We start from the raw sequence: 19,140 nt of genomic DNA on the forward strand, positions 1-19,140 counted from the left end.
AGCCTTCGTTTGGATTAGCAGCTCCTTATATGCTGCTCCTTCAGAATAAAGAAGCCGTAATCTTGTTGCTATTTCCCCCAGGGCACAGTGGGCCTTGCGCCCCTTCCCTCTCCACCCCCTCCCGCTAGTTTTGTTTTGTTTGTTTTTTAACTGAGGGGGGAAGGAAATAATAAGGGGAGGGAAACGGTGAATAATCTGACGTCATTGCAGAGATGGGAATGGAAGGAGAGAGGAAGCAAGTCTGGGAAGAAAGGAAGAAGGGGGGAGGAGAGAGAAAAAAGTGCCACAAAAGGTGAAGAAGAAAAAGATTGGGTGCCTCGCTTTGCTGCTGATTTATCAGGACGTTGGAGACGGGAGGCCGAGGGCAGGCGAGGGAGCCTCCGAAGCAAGGAAAGCAAAAGTTGAAAGGGAAGGAGGGGCCGAGGAGAGGGAGGAGGGAGGGAGGAGGAAGACAGGAGCGGAGCGGAGGGCCTGCATGACAATGTGCATGTGTGAAAGAGAAAGAGGAGAGGAAGAGGACAAGGCGTGTAGAATGGGGGGTGTGAGAAAGGAAAGTGGGATTTCTGCGAAGACGTGGAGAGGCGAGAAAAGGGGAGGAGGGACAGAGCCGGGCGAAGTGAGAGTGTGTGAGTGTGTGTGTGTTTTAAAGAGCGAGGGAGAAAAGTGTAAAAATTGTGCGAGGGGAAAAAACACAACTTGGGATGAGTCCTGGAGTAGAGTAAAGGAGGCGGGGCAGAGGGGGGGAAATGGGGCCAGGCGCGCTTGCTTAGGAGTAAGCGCCGTGGAAGGAAGAAGCCCGCTTCGGATCCGGCTGGGAGAACTGAGATGGAAGAAGACGCGCGCGTGGGAGATCCGGGCGAGGGGAGCAGGTTCTCACGTGCAGCGAGAGCGCACGTCGGCCAGGGAGGGACGCCCTTCGCCCTTCGCCTTCGTCTGGGGGGGAGCGCTGCCAGCGACAACGCCGGGAGCCTTTGAAATAGTACCTGCTCTCCAACGACCAGGGGGGGAAAAAGTCCTTGCCAAGTTGAGCCACAACTCGAAGGGCGCCATTTTAACTCTGGGTTGCTCTGTTTTGTTTTGTTTTTAAACAACAACACAAGTTTTTTTTTTTTTTTAAGCACGTCCTGGATTCCCCCAGGTATATATAAGCAGGTGTAAACAAAACAAAACAAAACAAAACAAAACAAAACAAAAACAGAATAAAACACGAGAAACCCCAAACTCCTCTGCCCTGTTACTTTTTTTTTTAGTCTTTTGTCAGCAGCTTTGAACTTGAGAATTAACTTGCTTAAAGAGGCAGGCACACGATGGAGCAAGGAGGGATGAGGCCGTGGAAGTGGTCGCGAGTGGGGTGGCAAACTCAAGCGTCCTTCTTGCGGGGTAAGGGATGATTACCCCCACCAGTTTTGCTTGTGAAGTGGAAATGAGGAATGAGCGCGCCAGGGTAGATTGGCTGCGGGGGAAAGAAATGGCCCTTTCCTCCAGGGATTTCTCTTGACCACAGGAGGGAAAATAAGCGCTGAACGGATAATCAAATGCATTTGATGCTCACTAGGTTGGCACCTTAGCACCTTGCCCACCAGACCTGGAGGGACCGCCGCAACCAGAGGACTTGAGAAGCAAGGGTCCGGATCCCAAGCGGATTTCTAAGTAGACACGTGCACTCCACGTAGATTCGGAAATGTCATCGTGGATGGATGGGGCGGGGGGAAGCTTATTTACTCCCCAAAGACGCGCACCTAGGATGGCAGCTTGCGCCTTTTCTAATTTGGCAAGAACGAACACCAGACGGGCAGCAACAGCAACGAAGAGTCTTGTGGCACCTGAAAGCCAAACAGATTTATTGTGGCATAAGCTCTGTGTGGAGGGGAGCCAACGGAGTCTGATGCACGACGTGTTTGTCTGTAAACTGAGTGCTAACTGAGGATAACACTTCCTGCCTCTGAGGAAGAGGGATCTGCACCACCAAAGCTTATGCCGCGGTCCGTCTGTTAGGCTTTATTTCGAAGGTGCCACTTCCTGTTTTTACGACAACAGAGTCTGGCTCATTCTTCTGAGCGTCTGGTGGATTCAGAGTGGATTGATCAGAAATGTCTTGAGCAGTTACGAATACTCCTGCGGTGGGAAATAACTCTAGGGATTCCGGTTTATATCTTTTTTTTCCTTTTTTTTGGAGGGGACGGAATGGGGAGAATATGATTAATTCTCCCTCGCCTTATGTACCAGTGTCAGGTGCATCAGTCACTCTGCCTTTGGATTAAACTTATCTTTGCCTTGAATTGTGTGTGTGTGTGTGTGTGTGTGTGTGTGAAGGGCACAGGTGTTCAGTAAGTGGATTCAAAATCACTCGGAAAGTTAATATTAAGATGAGAGAATTACAACTGAAAAATTATAATCCTTTGCAATTTAACCCCCCCCAAAAAAACCCTTACACCCCCTTAAAAGAAACTGCAAACATCTTTCCCACTTTCTCGCAGAAAGCAAACATATCAAGGAAATGTGACTAAATTAGATTCATTCTCCCGATACTGCCATTGATTGCAGAAGTAGGTATTTATTTGTCAGGGACAAATAATAATAAAAAAATTCTCCCCTTCTCCGCTTCCTTAGGAACAGGAGTCGCTCAGTTCAGTGCTCCTGGATCGTCTTGTTGTATTAATATCTGGCTCGCGAACCTCCTTTTTTTAATACCCAGAAAAATGCTTAAAGTCCTCTTGTCCACTTCAGTCTCCCACTGAAGAGATACACAAACCCTGACGTGTTAGACTACAATGCGTTTGCCTCCCGGACACCGAATGCCGAGTCGGATATGGAGAAAGAGCGCTTGAAACCTCTAATGCGCCGGACATTGAGTTAAATAGAGCTTTGGCGAGTTTAGGAGCAATCTGCAAAAAGTTTGGAATCGATTTAACCTCTTTTACGTCGGGCGTTTTGCAAGAAGGCGCAACCTTTTGTGTGGAAGGATTAAAAAAAAAATAAAGGCGAAGGGGAGGGGACAAGAAAAGGACTCAATTTATGGACTCTGAAAGAAAAGACAACATCCATGTTTCCCCCCCTCCTTCATTCAGGAAAGGTTTGATATTTATCTCGTTCTGGTAGATTTTTCGAAGGGACTTGCTGGAAAAGTCTCCCCCCCTCAAAAAAAAAAAAAAAAGTGGAAAGGGAGCGGGGACTCGCCAGCAAAGCGCATCCTGACGGGCTTTTTAAACACTATTGATTGGGACAAGCTGTTCCAAACCCCAGTAACACTTAATCTGCCTGTTAATCAAGGCGCTAAGGAGCTCAATGCGAGTTTTATTAGCGACTAGAGAACACAGCGGCAGAAAGGATCAAAAGACTCGCCCCCTTGATATTTGTCAAGCCAGACTCCCCCCCAAAAAATATATTTTCAATTACAGAGCAATTCTTAGCTTATCATCGCCGCCTAACAGAAACACGCAGATGGTTTCACAAACGCTGCCAGAGAAACAACTGCAGCAAAGGCAGCCAGCGAGACCCTCAGAACTGCAGCCTCCGAAAACCCCACGCCGGTCCCGACCCGGCACTGCGCGCCTAGAAAGGAGCACTGGCTCACCTCAAAGCGAAACCAGTGTCATTATTTCTCTCTATCTCCCCCGCTGCCTTTCTATTTACCACCGGAATTCGAGAGAGAGAGAGAGTGGAAGGCAACACCTGAAAAGCCTATGCCAATTTAGACTATCCTTCCTTCCTCACTTTTCTCTTTTTCCCCCTCCTGTGCCTGTTTGCGAACGAAGAACTTTAGAGTGGGTTTGCAGTCAAAACGGACGGAAAGAATTTCCTCAACACCACCTCACTCAGATTTTTTTTTAATTAAAAAGATTTTTTTTTTAATTATCCTGAAGGGAAAAAGTTGAATGTGTGGGTTGGTTCTTCTTTTTTTTTAATGGACTGGCCCGACGCTCAAGTCCGTCCCTCCCCTCGAGGTGAGTTTCAATTAAGGTAAAGGTGGAGAAATATTATCCCGTCTGCGAAAATCAACATTTTGATCTTGTCATTTTTAATGCGAACCGATGGTGCTGGATGTCAACGAGATATGCGTATAAAAGACTATGTGGTCAGAGGTAATTATGTCACAGCTTTTTCTCGTCGTGACAGCTGGATAAACACAATCTCCAATAAACATCTCTAATTAGGGAGGAGGACCTGCGAGGCTGGGTGTCTGATTTATTACTCACCCAGAATGTCCATTTACCGGTGGAGATTAAAGTGGACTCCCCCCCCTTTTTTTTGGTGCCAAAGCACCTTAAGGGATTTGGTGTAGGAGCTGAGGGGCTGGGAAGGCGAAGTCTTACAGCTTGATCCAGGAGAGTGAATGGAAAAGAGAGAGAAAGAGAGAGGGAGGGAGGGAGGGGAGAGCCATTATCCTACTAATCCCTTTTTTCTAATTAAGTACAAAGAAGGAGCAGGAGAAGGAAGAATCTAAAACACAATTTACCTGCCTTGGGCTGCAATCCTAAGCGCCCTCCTATTTCCAGCTGCTTGAATTTACTCCCAAGCAACCGTGCGCGCAGGATACCGAGTTTTACTTCTCAGAAAGTGCGGTGCGGACTTCTCCCGGCGCAACTCAAGCTCTGTTTACTCACGAGTAAGTCCAATCGGTTGAAACAGAACTTTTCCCTACAAATAATGGGTGCCTAAGATTGGAGTTTCGATTGTGCGGCTGAAGTTGCGTTTCTGAACTTAAATGCACCGTACAATTCCCCTTGCTTTCTCTTCCACTAACAAACCAACCATCCAGAGTTAAGCAAAAACAAAAACACAACGAGAGGCTCCACCAGGCACCAACCAGGGTATTTCCGCACACCTTTTCAGACGTTCGAGCAACCTAATGGAAAAGAAAACCATCACCACGCCGCAACCTCAAAGGAAGTTAAACGCGCGGATCCAGGAAGCAGTTCCCAAAGCAGAAAGTTTTAGAGACAGTTAACCTGACGGCAACAGATGACAGGCGCAACAGAAAAACAGAATCTCTTCTCTCTCCACCCCTTATAATACACCGACTGCATTTTATGCAGACCAGGAATACTCAGCAGTATACTTTTACATACAGCCTAGCATTAAACACATCACCTGGAAACAAATCCTATGGATTTCTAAGGGACTGCCTTGAAAACACCGACGTTTCCGGCTAAGGCCCCAAAGCTCCTTTACTCTGGAGTAAGTCTTACTGGGCCGATTTACCTGTGCTTAGAAAGGAACGTCAGTTTTAACTTCAACGGAAGACGTATCGATTTCGGCTGAAGTGGTTTGTGGATCGGGCGCGAAAAAGCGCGCTTCGCAGGTTGCCTTAGTAAAGGATTCTTTACCCCCTCCCGCTCACTCTTCCCTTGGTACAGCTTCGGTCTGCGAACAATGATCTAGCCGAGACATTACCTTGCTGGAAACGTGGGGACGCCCCAGAGTTGGTGGGTGCCCCAACGGAAAGCCCCTCCCGGCTCGCCTAAGCGCAGACGTCGCCGCGAGCAGAGCCATCCAGGACGGGGAGAGAGGGGTGTGGATTTGCGCCGGTTCACAAACAGACCCCGGTTGGCAAGTGGTTACCAGGCACGTGAGTGAACTGACCGGAGAGTGGAGCAGGACTCGAGGTCAGACTGGGGGAAGGGAAAAACAAAAAACCAGCCCCAAACTCCGCAAAACCCCGAAAGATCCACCGGACCCGAGGATTTGTCTGCGCCAAACGCCCCCGACGTCTCTGCGCTGCAGAGTCCCTTCTGAAGTGCCCAGAAGCTCAAGGCGAGCCGGGCGTGCGTAATCCGAAGCCCCTTTTCGTTCTACCTCAGTGGAAATCGTTAATTATTAGGTCTTCCCAAGGAAAGCTCAAATCACACGGTCTGGGGATTGAAAATGCTACCCAAGTATGCGAGCCGCATTCTTTCGTTCCCTTGCCTGAACTTCGGGAGCGCCCTGGCGAGGGCTGGAGGCCGTGGGCGAGGTCAAGGACCAACTTCTTCCTCCTCTCTCAACCCCCCCCCCCCGCGCACCCACCCCATGCCTCTCCCCACACATCCCCAAACCGGTGGCAGCGAGCACATGAGCCGGTGTTTCCATACAAGGCGCCTCGGTTGCCCAAGCGGGGAGAGATCAGGGCTGCTCCAAGCCTCGCGTCTGCCTAGCCACGCCAAAGCCCAACTCTCTGCACCGCGCCCTCTTTCTCCCTCCCACCTGTTGGCACTGCGCTTTCTGTGCGCGCCCCCTCGAACCTGGCAGTTGGTCACGAGCCAGCGTGACCCCCCTTTTATGCCGCTTGTAATTAACACTCCGCACAAGGCTGAGAGAGATGGGAGGGGGGCGGAAATAAGAATTTAAAAAAATATATAAATAAATCCTGGGCTTGGTAATGGAAACGAGGAGGTCAGAGGGAGAGAAAGAACGGGAAAGAAAGGAAGGAAGAAATCTAGACGAGGCAGAGAAGGGGAGAAACAAACGCAGCGGCAATTGTTTCAGGAGGAATCCGGCAACTCCCCCCGACGCCTGGATAAAGAGCATCAAATGTTTACCTGTTAGAGAGAGGGCAGGCAGAGGCTCATGATCCGCGGGTTCCCAATTGCGCCTCTGAGAGTCGGTAACTGGCAGGTTTGATCGCCAATTTCTACATAAGAATCTGCCACACAGTTTAAATGTCAACGACAATAAAAAAGAGGGTGCCTGGCTTTGCACTAACTTTCCCTTAATATCAGCGCCAGCGCCTCTCCCATTGGCTGGGCTGCCCCGGTGACGTCACGGCGGACAGTAGTTAGAGCTGAGCTCATAAGAAATTTTAGACAACAAGAAGCTCACCGGGGCCGGGAGATAATTCACCTTCCCGTGACCATTGGAGGGACTGAGAGGCGAGGCGCACGTGGACGTGGGCCAGCCATGCTGGCTTGTTCGCTCCTGCCTGCCTGCCTGCCTGCCTACCTCTATCCATCCATCCAAAAAAGAAAAAGAAATATGTTTCATTATAGTCAGATCCCACTACCAAACAAGGTCCTCCTGGCTGATCCATAGAAGCGACTCTACCATAATATGTGGTCTGTGGAGTGTTGTCCAGAGGACGGCCCTTGCAATAATAATAATAATAATAATAATAATAATAATAATAATAATAATAATAATGCTTTAAAAAAACATCACAGCGATGATTTGTGATTCTGAGTGTTCTTTTGCCTTTGTCTTCCTCTTGGATCCTCATACTACGACTGCCCTTCCCTTCCCCCCGGTCTTTCACCCGCACAAAAGGAAGATCTTTTCTCCTTTTTCTTTCCTTCTGTGTATACAGGAAAATCCGCAGGTTTAATTATGACGCAGCATCTTCGGCACGGCGGACGCAGAGATGTCCCTGGACTTTTGTGTGTGTGTGAAGTTCTGGAGAAGAGCTACCAGGTGCAGCAGAGCCGCCGACTCTCAGTGACCGTCCAAAGTCGAAGCCTGGGTCTTTCTACCTGAGGCTCCAGATCACACACACAAAACCCCCACTCTGCCCACGGCTCAGTTATCAATAAAATCAACCTTTATCACTTGGTTCCTAGGTTTCTGTTTATGGAAGGGCTCCAGTCAGGGGGAAAATCCAATTTGTACTTTTGGATGGCTACTGGGTTGTAGCACTGGCGAAGACGAGGCTTATACTGTATATTCGCACCCAAGCAACCGATGCTGCCTTCAGAGGGGTCTGGATCTAAATTTTATTTTATTTTATAACTGTGTAAAGCTGTCCAGTTATTAAAAGTCGATCATTAAAATAAATTGGAAGAGAAATTCAAACTGCGCAAGGACTTTCACTTCGAATCACTGAACACCTCAAACACCGAGGTGTGAGAGGTGAGTTGATATTTTGTGGAGGTTTTCTTCCAACCGCGATTCAAAAGAGGACCAGCGGATCCTTTCTATCTCTCTCTTCTCCCCTCCCCACCTTTCTCTAATCAATTTTTAAAACGAAGGGCGTTCGTTTTAAAGTTAAGCCCCAAGTTAAGTGCCGCTTATTTCAATGGAAGAATGGCGCCCTCGCTCATCTCTCCTTCCCACAGGAATGAATGGGACCTAGAAGACCATAGCGCTGCTTTTCATTTCAGAGGGGCTGACACAACCTTTACGCAGAGACCAGGCCGCATCGCACTTTTTTGGCCCAGAGGGTGGTGTTAGAATAATCATCAACATCTTGCTTTAAGGCCCCTTTCTTACAACGACACCGAACATGTCCCCTTTTCCTTAAAGTTCTGGAGAAAACGAAGTTTTCTCTAGGCAGCTAATAGTGTTCCCTCGCCCAGCAATGTTTTCTGAAGGGCAGGGAAGCTACCCCCTGCTCACACTTTTGAGGACACAATCCACTGGATAGTTCTCCTGAGTAAACAAATGGGGTTGGGAAGGTGAGTTATGTTCCGAAGAAACCCACGAGATTTAAGTGATGGGGAAAACGGTGGAGATCTTCTTTCCTTTGAAACCGGGGCAGAATTCTCTCTGCAGGCAACATCAAGCAGGTAACGTGGTCTGGGATTGCGGGGGGAGGATCAGAATAGTTTTAGTCGCATAGTAACACCCCCCCCCACACACACACTTGTGGATTTCCCCTCGACGCATTCATCCTGTCCCCTTAAAGGCAAAAACACCAGGACGGGTGGGGTAGGGGAACACACTTGTCGGAGTGAATACTTTTGTTTGTCAGGAAAGAAGCGCGCACGCCCGAAAGTCGCTGTAGCTTTGATTGAACCGCGCGTCGGTCTCTCGGGAGCTGGCAAAGGTTTCTCTGGGCTTTGTTTGCGGCGGATCCCTGAAAAGGGAGGCGTGGGGAATAAGTCGTCCTTGATGCACCCACACATCTAGAAATACCCGTCGGGGAGACCGCCCACCGCCGAGAAAGGATAGCTTCTCTTTCTACATGGTTTTCAGTAGCTGCGTTGCTCCCCACTTCTCCTTCTTAGGGACCGTCTCCCTGTTGGTACACTTACGGCTGCGATCCCCAGCACACTTACCCAGGAACAAGTCCCGCTAAAACCCATTTAACTTCTGAATGAATAAATGGAGGATCGGGATGCAAACCAGATCTTGATCTAACAGGCGAGGCGAGGGAGGGCTGTCTACCACCCGCATCCCCCAGCTTCGTTGAGCTCCCTGGTGCGTATACATATATGCATACGTGTGAGTGTGTGTGCATGTATGTGCGCGCGCACCACCCACCCACCCCTGACCTAGAACTTATGCCTGACGCTCTAAACTGCTTCAGAGCTTTGTGACACTCCTTTGGGGTTTTCTGTTAGGGATTAGTCGGGTTCCTTATAAGGAAGTCTATCCCCCAATGTTACGTAAAGATTTCCAGAGCAGAAAAAGGAATGAAGAAAGGACAGGCAGCCGATCCAGCCAAAGCACCAGCAATCTGTTCCGAATGCAATGCGCTTCAGAATCGGATCGCAGCTGCAGGGGGATTTCGAATTGGCCAGCGGCGAACCCTTAGGCCTTCCTGCCTGCGCCCTGTGATGCCCAATGCACCTTTTCACTCGTGGTCTTTGGGCTGCGGGGGGTGGTGGAAGGTGCCATCCTAAGAATCTTTGTTTGGGGGCCAATCCTGCCGAGCTGGTGAGGGTTTCTGTCCTAGTATAAAGGCCGGCGTGGAAGCTGGGCTCAGTGGTACAGGCAGCCCATGGGCCGCCAGGATCAATCCCTCGCATCCCGGGTTGATCACATATTTCTGGGACCCTTGAACATATCGATCATGTTGGGACCGGAAGGAAGTTCGCGTGTGGGTTGGGCGAAAGTTCATTTGATGAATGCGCTTCGATTTAGGACCGGTGTAGGTGCACGCTCATAGAATTATACAGTTGGAAATGACCCCAAGGGTCATCTAGTCCAAACCAGGCTGCAGCTTCAAGGCAAATGCGGCCGAATAGAAAGCCAACCAGTCAGGCGCACGGAAGGCCAGCCTGGTAGTGGCGCTTCTGTTTCGGGCTCAGGCTAAGAGGGCGATCCTATAGTTAGGACAAAGGCCCACGAAGCCCTTCTGGGGACTAAGGGGAACCGCCTGAACCTCTCCTCTCTCCCCAGTCTTCAAAAGGCGCCCGCGTGGAAACGCCTGCGGGTCTCAGTGGAGTTCAATTCGTCGAAGAGAGAGATGTTCCCGACTAGTCAGAGTGGAGACAGAGCGTCCTCTGGGCAGGCTACTCTGACCCGCTTGGCTTTGCGTGCTGGGGGGTGGGGAGGGGGTTAGGAGGAAGGGCCTGCATCTTCTTCCCTTCTCACCCCCCATGACCCGCTCGCTGCCTCTTATTCCTGCCTCCTCTTCTCTCTCTCCCCCCCCCCCCCCAGAAAGCCAAGGCTCTCCCCGACGGCCCTGCGGCAGGTCAGGTTGGCCTAGGAGGAGCAGCAGCGTCGCCGCCGCCTCCCTGTCTCTTGAGCCGACGCGGGCAGGCAGGCAGGCAGGGAGGGAGGGAGCCGTGGCCAAGGGCTTGTCAGGCGAGAAAGTGTGTTTGCCTGATTGTTTGGAGTTGCTGCCATTAAGGGAGCCGGGCTCCCTGCAACCCAGCAGGGTTCTCCAAGGAAGCGCTGGAAACGCCACGGCTCCCGCCTGCTTATCTGGCTGTCAATAAAAGGAGATGGCTCCGAAAAGCAGGGCCAGGTGCTGCCTTGCCTTCTCTCCAACCGGCGCGGCTCTTCAGAAACTGATCAGGCGTGAAGCCAAGTCTGCTTGGCCAGGCCTTCGGAGCGAGCAGACAAACAGTCCCCCGGCCAACGCCCGAGTGTTGCCCGGGTTGCCTTCCGAGCTCCGGGGGCGGCGAGTGTATGTGTGTGTGTATGAGAGAGAGAGAATTAAACATAAAAAGGCAGTCAGGACACACAAGCGCGCACACACACACCGGGTGATAAACGCCGCAGCGTGGCTTGATGATCCGGATCCGATCCGGATTTGAAAAGGGAAACCAGTCGGTAGGCACGATCTGGATGCTGGGCTGGGGCGCGCGCGCGAAAAGCCCCCCCCCCCGATCTTTCGGACAGCGCAGCCACCTCCATCGGATCAGATGGCAGTTTAATTACACGCTTGCCTTTTCCTCGCTCTTTCCCCCCTCGAACAAATTTTCAGGCGAGCATAATCTCAGTCACTCCGCATCTCTGCGGCGTGGAGTGACATGGCTTTGGGAGGAGACCCTCTGCCACCCCCCTCCCCTCCGTTCCCTCCAGGCTCCCGTTGGGTAGCCCCTTAAGCCCCTTCTAAATTAAAACAGGAGTAAACAAAGAGGTGCATCTGTGTCTAAGAGGTGTGTGTTTTTGAGAGAGAGAGAGAGATCTGAAATCCCCGTCATCATTTCCTAACTTATTCGGGAAAGAGAGAGAGGAAGAAATCCCACAAACTTCAAAGTGAGCATAAACATCACCTGAACTGGTAATGTTTGGGTCTGGAATACGTGTGTGTGTTTGTGGAGAGAGAGAGAGAGATCGCCCCTCTCTTCCCTCTTCGCAGGTCTTTCAACGTGCTGGAATCGTCCTCCGAGGAGCTAAAAAGCTGGCGCCGTGTAAACGCGGACGGGAACTTCCCTTTTCTCTCTCAGAGTAACATTAAGGGGAAATTAACATGCCGTCGAGGTAGATAAGGCGCTAATGAGGGCGCTGAGCTGGCAAGGAGCGGAGCCCTGCCTTCAATGGAGGCGTTTTGCCGCTCAGCCTTTCTGATGGGCAGGAGGCTCGAAAGCTGTGAAGCCACTTTGAATGGGATGCAGGCAAGAGGCAACAATAATGTGTTACAAATTTATAAGCATTATACATATTTGATTTACACAGCGATAGGAAGCCTCTCTCTCTCTCTCTCTACAAGGATGCCCCAAACCCCCGTGTGTTCGCTTAGATGGAGCAATTCGCAACCCACACACACAGACACACACACGGGCACACACACACGCGCTGTAATAATGAGGTTTAATTCTCTACCCAAGCAGAACTTGAGCAATAATAATAAGCACATCAGAACAATTTGTTTACTGTGGCATCGCACAGACGGCAAAATAAGGTCCGAGAAGGACTAGCTGCTAGAAAAGGGTGTTTATTTTTTTATTTTTTAAAAAAAGAGGGGGAGGGAAAAAATTAAATAAAACAAGCCAGGGACGAACCTAAATTTCACAGAGGAGGGGAAAATCTTGCGAGCAGAAAAGTGGCTTGAATCGAAGGCAAAAGGGGGAAATGCTTCCGTAGAAGGGATCTGGTGCCCTTGCTCAAGGTATGTGTTTTTTCAAATAAGTCGATTACTTAGTAAATGCTTTTCCTAGGGTCTCCTTGGACTTTGATTTCAGAACGTGGGGAGGGGGACACCTCAAACCCCCTCCCTGCTGTCTCCTGGTCTTTAGTTTTTCTCGCACACATTTCCATTTCAGAGATGGATGTCTTGTTGTTGTTTTTTATCTGTCCCTTACCTACCTGCCTACCTGCCTTTCAGGCTAACTTTTAGGATGATTTAAACCGATGTAAAGCAAAGCTGTGTCTGCAACAAGAGAAATGGGTTGTCATCGGATAGATCATGCCTAGGTGGGCTTGCCCGTGTTGACGTGGGATCCAGCTCGGATTCAAATCGATAACAAAAGCCCTCTTGCTGCACCTGGTCAGGGTAGGTCTAGGTGACATCAAGAATCCGGCGGCAAGCCTGGCTAGGCAAGTTGAGAAATAATTCTCTTCCTGGGTCTCATGATACCTCGTTAACCAGCTCTCCCTCCTCATACCCTCCGAAAACATCGCCTAGCATTTTTCAGTACTTGCAAATCACAGTATTGCCCGACACTCCTGTCCTCAACGCATGATGGGAAGGCAAGTCCAGCCCCTCTGATATCTGCCGGACCGGCTCTCAAATAATGTTTTGCAGATCAGGCGGTAAAAAGGCTGCAAGGTCTAACAGGCACCTTTCCTGGGGAGCATGTCCCGTTGAACTCATTGGGACTGGCTTCTGAGTAAACATGCCCAGGTTGGTTCGCTCTGCAAATGAAAGCAACCCCCTTGGAATTGGATGGCCAGACTTTCCAGTCGGGAGGCGAGATTTTTCAGGGGGCTTCGACTGTAGCGAGCTATAGGCAGAATCTCAAGCATTGCCAGAAGGCTTGTGCCATTGCGCCCAAGTTTTGCAGAACAGAAAGATCCAAAAGTTACACGCAACGCTGTCATTCTGACAAGGACGGAAGGTTTGCAGCGCCCTGACTTTCCCTCTCTAGTTTGTCAGGCGCTCCTAGGGAGGGAAGGAAGGAAGGAAGGAAGGAAGGAAGGAAGGAAGGAAGGTAGATAGATCCTGGGAAATTCCGTGTTAGGTTTGAAAAGAAGAAAGGGAAAAAAGTTCCTAAGAGGCATAGTGCGATCCTAACGGAGTTCAGAAGTAAAAGTACAGCCTTAATTTAAGATAGTCTGAGGAGGGGAAGGTAAGGAAAATAATATGGGGGAGGGGGAGATGAATCCGACTCCCCTAAGCTGGGTTTTCCTTCCCTCTCCCCTGCCCCCTTCAGGATTCTTAATGGTATTAATTTGGCTCCAACATGATCCCGGCTTGTCTTGTATTATTTGCCCCCCCCTTTCCCCCCTCCTTTAAAACATTTTCATAATAAGCGTGATGCTGGCCAATGTTGTTTGATTTGTTTTTCTGCCCCTCATCCCCGAGCTCCCCCCCCCTTTCCTTTTTTCTCCCCCGACTGAGACATTAGCTGAATTCCCTGGGGGTGATTGGATGCAGCTCGCTGAAAGTCGACAGGCACGTCCTGGATGTTAGAAATTCACTTTTCCTCGACGTGACAAGGCTGAGTTCGATCTACAATTGTATTTGAAAGGGCAACGAGCGGAAAGATCTCCCATCATTAAAGCTTCTCCTCTCCTTTAGCGAAATAACAAGATACTTCATTTGCACACAAACACTCCCTTTTTAAAAAAATAAAAAAATAAAAATAAAGACAGAAGACGCCACCTCGACCCTCGATAAGTATAATAATAATAATAATAATAATAATAATAATAGCAGCTCTTGCTGCATAAAGGAAGCACATTGAAAGAAAAAGTGGGGGTGTCCAGGATCCCCGCCCTCCACAAGCGTATCCGAGCTTCCCCAAAGCGCCCATGTGATCCAGTTGACTTTTTTACTTTAAATCTTGAATAAGATGTGAGTTGTAACAAGGGGATTTGCACTTACTCCCTGACCCTTGTAATTGGATTAAATATAGACTGAGACGTACAAAAACAGACCAAGATTGACACCTGCCAACTGGGCTTCCTTATGATTGATTGTGATGCTTCGTGCTGGCAACAATAATGAAACAAATTGTATGGATAAAAACGGCGCGTTTGTCATTTCCGTGCCATAAGAGGAGAAGAGGCAGCGTGGCTGGCAAGCTGTTCGCTGACAGCCCAGAGCGGAGCGGGCACGTTGTGCAGGAGAGCTCAGGCCAGCGAGGCCAGCCGCTGACAGGGCAAATGATCCCTTGTCACAACCTCCTTAAATCGCCCCCCCTCCCCAAAGTTTGCCCATTAACATATAGATTGCTCGGGCGAGGGCGAGGAGGGCTTCCAAAAGTTACCACGCGCGGAGCAAGCCGCCGAGGAAAGTCTCGGAGCGCGGAGAGCCTGGTCTCCAACATGGCTCCTTCTTGCGCGCGTCGGAGGAAGCAGAGGCGGCCGAAAAGTCGCTCCTCCTTCGCTTCCGTGGGGTGGGCGGCGGCGGGGCATTTCCCCGAGGCAGCAACGGGGCCCTGGCCCTGCCGGGGTGGGGAGAAGGCGCAGGCCAGCCACGGGGAAGGGAGGCGCCTGGAGGAGCCCCGAAGGTCCCCTCTCTCCGCAGGACCAGGCCGAGTTCAAGCGAAAGGCCCCGCCGAGTCCTGGAGGCGGGAAGGAAAGGGCGCTGCTGCTTCTCCTCTCCGGGCTCAGGCCCCCCGCGCCCACAGCGAGCCGCTCGCGGGCCGCAAGTTCGTGAGAGAGATCGGGGCTCCTTCTCGCCGGCAGAAGCGAAGTGGCGCCGATTTCGCGGCGGGGAACCGATTGGGAAATGGAGGCGCCGAAGAGCTCCTCGTGGCTAAAGCGGCAGCCCAGGGCTTGTGTGTGTGTGCTGCTTCTGCAGACTGAGGCCTGGTCCTGAAAGCAGCCTCCAGAGCCGAGTTGAAGCCCCGCTATCGCGCGGTGAATTTCGGGGTCAGGCACAAAGCCGCCCGCCTTCCTGCTCAGTTAGGCGGCCTCTTACAGCCACCCGGGGGGTCACTTCCTCCTTCCTGGATGTCTCCTAATTTCTGCCTCCCAAACGCCAGAGGGAATCCTACTCTCGCCCTTCACCAGTCCAACAAGTGGTCCTTATTTCAAACGACGCCATACCAAGGGACTACAACTCCCATGATACCTGAGCATTGGCCTTGCTGGCTGGGCTGGTGGGAATTGTAGTTCGCCAGCGTCCGAAGGGTGCCACGTCGGCTTCTCCAGCCATAAGTACTCTTCCTGCAAGCGATTTATTCGCGATCCTTAACACCACCCTGATCTTGCTTTACTCACCTGCAGCGCGGGAAGCCGAAGGTGCGGCTTTTAGCCAGGCCCATAAAGTGCCTCTTTTGTTCACAAGAGCATAGGAGACGCCTCTGACTGCGCCCAGATCTCCCCATGTCTCTTGGAACTCCAACCTCTAGTCCCCTGAGCCAGAGTCTCTTGCTTTGCACCTTGGCAGCGGCATGCGATTAGAAACGGTGCAAAGCTTTTAATCGGTCGTCTGAGAGGGATACTTTTAAACTCCCCTCGCCGGCTCACTGATGCTTTTTTCCCTGCGGCCTGCTAACGCACAGTGGCAGCGAAGGGTCGTGGCTCCGGTGGCAGAGCATCTGCGTTGCATGCATAAGGCCCGGGGTGCATCTCCAGATAAGGTTGGGAATGGCGCCTTGTCTGGAAAAGCCTGCGGAGCCGCTGCCAGCCGGTGTAAGCAGTGCTGAGCTACATGAGCCACTGTCTGTTATATGTTCCTATGATCTTGAATAAGGCTTATAGCTTAGTATAAGCTACTGTTCCATATTAAAACTTATCACTGGGCACACTTGGCCCAGTGAAGTTGGCCACCCCATTTCGGAGTTCTAGAGAGCCTGCATCAGTTTAAGACGATTAAAAATAAATCTAAGAGCACTTTATCACTGCCTGAAGGCTTTCAGTTGTTTCTTCAGTTTATACCTTCTCTCCGCCAAATCTTCTGTTCTGTCTGGAAGAGAACATATTTTCATCAAAACACAACACTTTCCCTCTCTTTGGTGTAACTGCATACAGGAAAGGTTCTCCAATAACCCAATTCACAAGCCACTTAAACCCAAGTAATCTAACTGGGGTTAAGGCTTGCATCCTCCTAAGCAAGTGCCATTGAAAAAGGAAATGATAATTTACCTTTTTGGGGGGAGGGGCTTTCTTTTTGGAGTAATGCTGAGTCTCCTACGCCTTAATGTATTTGGCTTATTGTTCTGCAGTGTTCAGGCACCGTTCTATTCCCAAAGTGGTGACTGGTGCTTCCTGTAGTCCTTCTGCGCTGGAGGCTCAAGATTTGATAGCTTCTGATGAGTAACTCCAAATGAGTGCATTAATATGTAAATGGAGCTTAGTGGCTCTAAATCTTCATGGCCTTTTCCTCAGCCTACAAAGTTCTGTTTGTTTTGCGTTACACACACACACACACACACACACACACACACACTCTTGAGCCAAGTGACACTGGTATGGAAAAGGAAGACATTAATGGTCCAATTAAATAGCAACATGCATGACATTACACCTCTAGCCAATAACTAGGCAGGAGCTTCCCCCCCTTTATTTCAAGTACAAAATGCCCTTTCTTCCCTGAATGAAACAGGAATGGACTTTACAGATCCTAGAAAGGTAATGCCAGACTTCACCTCCTGCTCTTCTATGGTGTGGGCTACTAGGTTACAATTAGAAGGAACTCTTCCAATGCTAAACAGAGCAGCCCACATCACAGTCGAGTAAAATGGGGAGTCCTCCAGAGGTTGTGGGTGGAAGAGGGCAGCAAAAAGAGGACCAGCAATGGGGTAAACTGGGTGCTTTTGTGGCCTATGGGAGAAGGAAGAATTAGTTTGAGCTACGTGGTGGAGAAGCGTTTTAGTGGCTGCAGTTACTGCGAAGGGGATGAAACTGATGCTGATTCCCATTAGGAAGTAGGTTCAGCTGAAATTCATGGGACTCATTTTTGTGGTGTCCTGGGCAGTAAATCACTCTGAGGCCTATTGGTTTTATGTTCAAGAGAAAAATAATGGACCAATGGCTTCAGATTACAAGAGAGGAGATTCTGACTCAACATCAGGAAGAACTTTCTGACAGCAAGAGCTGTTCGACAGTGGAACAGACTCCCATGAGAGGTGGTGGACTCTCCTTCCTTGGAGGTTTTTAAGCAGAGGCTGGATGGCTACCCGTCATGTACGATCTAGTTGAGATTCCTACATTGCAGGGGTTGGGCTACATGACCCTCAGGCCCTTGCAGCTCTATGGTTCCATTAGTCTATGATTCTATGAGCATATACACAGAGTGGACAAATATATGACCCCTTGGCCAGCTAATGACACCCACTGCTTTCTATTGTGCTGTTTGGAAGCCTGCCCACAACAGTGGGACAATTTCAAACATGCATGTAAATAAGTTGACTTCTCTATATTTGGCTCAACCTTGATCGGCACTGGACTGGATATCAAGGCCGCTGCCATCATTAGGCGATATTGGCAGCTGCCTAGGGCATAGGCCTCAGAGGGGTGCAATACAGGCCTTTGAGGGACACAGTTTTATGCAGATTAGATTTTGTTAGCCCTTATACATTTTTGAAAATATTTTGCTTTTATTTTATATTTTGATGAATATTATCGTTTCTACATGACATCTGCTTTTGAAAATTAAGGTTAAGATTTTTTTGGGTGTGTGTGTAAATAATGAACCTTGCAAAATAGCCAGGCCCCAACACTGGGTGATAAGAGAAAGTCCTGCTCTAGGGGTTAGATCTGTGGTGGTGCATTTACCTAGTCAAAATTACTGGATGCCTCCATCTAATGGACATACATGTGTGAAGGAGCCAGTGCTAATGACACCTAGCTCACTTTATGGTCTCGAGGCATGTCATTTGATTGCATCCTTCCTGGTGCCCTCCAGATATGTTGGATCACAACCCATCCATCATCCTTGGTCACTGGCCAGGCTGGATGATCTGATGGGCTGCAGATGGAGGCAGGTTGGACTACTGGGATCACTAAATATTTGGGTTTTGGAAGTCTGTTTCTTATTTTATTCACTATAGATCCACTTGGCTGGATTTCTTGATTTTGTATTCTTTCCAGCAAAGACTAAGGAGATAAGTCTGCAGCCCAGTTTGCATCTACTTGGAAGTGAACTTTCTTGTCAGGAGGGGGTGGGATGGGGATAAGGAATGCAGCCAAATGGAGGGATTCCCTAGCCACCACACCCCTCAGTGGGACAGGACATTGGTCAATGATCACAAAAAGGTCAAATCCAGCCAAAGGATTCCAGGTATCTGCCAACATAGGAAGTAGTGCTTCTGCAGGCCTAGTTAGGATCTGTCCTTTGTCAAGAGCCAGAATTGTTCAGCTGGGGAAAATCATGCCCCTCCCTTTAAAAATACTGTCTTATCACCCTCTCACTCCAATCAATCTAATTTTAGTTTATAAAGCATAAAAGAAGTATATTTGGTGCCTATTTCTGGCTGCTTACCTATCATGGAAAAAGACAAGCGACGAGATTCACCCTATCCCCAAACAGCATAAATTGACCTTTCCAGTTCTCTGTAATTGCTACCAAGCTCATTCCTAGAAATTAAAATGCTGAAAGTGATTTGAATTCTGTTAAAGTAAGGGAAGGGGGTGGAGGGGAAGGAGGAAAAAAAAAATAAAAATAAAAAAGCAAAACAAGAGAGGGACAAAACCGAAGTTCCATCGAATTAGTTTTAGTCCGCCTGCTCTCCCCAGTGACTGCATCTATTAGCATTATAATCTCAAACACCATTTTTTATGTAACACTATTGTTAGTAAATCAACTCCTCAGGTCCACAGAGACGCTGACCCCTGGCAATTCAGTGAAAGTGTAATTATCTCCCCGAATCTTGGACAGATTTAAGAGATTACATTGCAACTAAATCTATATCAATGCTAATTTCTCCCCCCTAGACTCCAGGT

The 19,140-nt window shown here is 49.5% G+C and overlaps 1 protein-coding gene across 4 annotated transcripts in view; it reads right to left on the reverse strand.

Annotated features, from left to right (window-relative positions):
• Positions 1 to 6,702, reverse strand: part of PAX6 (paired box 6) — a 42,795-nt gene extending 36,093 nt beyond the window's left edge. For 2 of the 4 annotated variants that reach the window (XM_080983620.1, XM_080983614.1), the window contains exon 1: positions 6,519 to 6,702. The gene's annotated coding sequence lies outside the window, so the exon portion shown is untranslated. Of the gene's footprint in view, positions 1 to 5,202; positions 5,327 to 5,394; positions 5,613 to 6,518 lie in introns of those variants that run through there. The other 2 variants (XM_080983616.1, XM_080983617.1) reach the window with 2 other exon arrangements.
• Between the last annotated feature and the right edge of the window lie 12,438 nt (positions 6,703 to 19,140).

The sequence above is a fragment of the Podarcis pityusensis genome, assembly GCF_964106645.2.
Source record: "Podarcis pityusensis genome assembly, chromosome: 1".
In the NCBI taxonomy this organism is placed as follows: Eukaryota; Metazoa; Chordata; class Lepidosauria; order Squamata; family Lacertidae; genus Podarcis; species Podarcis pityusensis.